This window comes from Arachis ipaensis, chromosome B8, assembly GCF_059453495.1.
Source record: "Arachis ipaensis isolate K30076 ecotype BB chromosome B8, ASM5945349v1, whole genome shotgun sequence".
Classification (NCBI taxonomy): Eukaryota; Viridiplantae; Streptophyta; class Magnoliopsida; order Fabales; family Fabaceae; genus Arachis; species Arachis ipaensis.
The window spans coordinates 35,600,379-35,601,418 of NC_142443.1; the positions used below are offsets into that span (position 1 = coordinate 35,600,379).

At 43.3% G+C, this 1,040-nt stretch overlaps 1 non-coding gene across 1 annotated transcript; it reads left to right on the forward strand.

Annotated features, from left to right (window-relative positions):
* The first annotated feature begins 231 nt into the window (after positions 1 to 231).
* Positions 232 to 335, forward strand: LOC148547681 (small nucleolar RNA R71). Its single transcript, XR_015898681.1, has one exon. It is a non-coding gene; the product is annotated as a small nucleolar RNA R71 (small nucleolar RNA).
* The last annotated feature ends 705 nt before the right edge of the window (positions 336 to 1,040 follow it).

The following is a 1,040-nucleotide window of genomic DNA, read 5'->3' on the forward strand; positions in this document are numbered from 1 at the left end:
TTGTTTTGGGCTAGAATTGTATCAACATGGTTCAGCTCCATGACTCCCTTAGTGTTGTGCCTCTCTGATGCATAGTAGTACTCATTCTCAGCCACTGTCTCGATCACTTCAATGGCTTCTTCCACAGTCTTTTTCCTGTTCAATGAACCTCCTGATGAATGGTCTACAGCCTTCCTTGATTCATAAGAGAGCCCATGATAGAAGATGTGCAATTGCACCCAATCATGGAACATGTTTGGTGGGCATTTCCTTGTCAAGTCCTTGAATCTCTCCCATGCCTCGTAGAGAGTTTCACCATCTTGTTGTCTAAAAGTCTGAACCTCAGATCGAAGCCTATTGACCTTTTGTGGAGGGTAGAAACCTGCCAGAAACTTGCTTTTCACCTCATCCCATGTTGTTAGACTCCCCCTTGGGAATGATTCCAGCCACTTAGCTGCTTTGTCCCTAAGTGAAAATGGGAACAAAAGCAGTTTATAGGCATCTTCCTGGACTCCATTGGACTTCACAGTGTCACAAATTCTCAGGAATTTTGTGAGATGTTGGTTTGGGTCTTCATTAGCACTTCCTCCAAAGGAACAATGATTCTCCACAAGTGATATTAGTTGTGGCTTGAGCTCAAAATTGTTGGCCTGAATGGGTGGTTTCTGGATGCTACTACCACAATTCTCAGAGGTTGGGTTTATGTATGAACTAAGAACCCTCCTCTCAGGAATGGCATCGTTTCCATCAGCTCTCTCATGGTTGTGAACTTCTCTATCCATGTTGAGATCTAAAGCTTCCTCAAAATTGTCCTCAGATTCTCCTTCAGATTCCTCTTCTCCCACTACTCTCTTCCCTCTTGCTTCCCTTCTAAGTCTATGAAGGGTCCTCTCTGGTTCGGTATATGGAGGAGTTGATGTCTCTCCTCTCCTACCTGTCATACAAGAACACAGCTCAAACACAAACAGGTGAAATACTCTTGGTTAATGGAAGAGTATGGTTAGCTCAATTGAGGAATTAATTCAAACAGTTAGTGAGTCAGTGAGTTAGTTGCATGAATT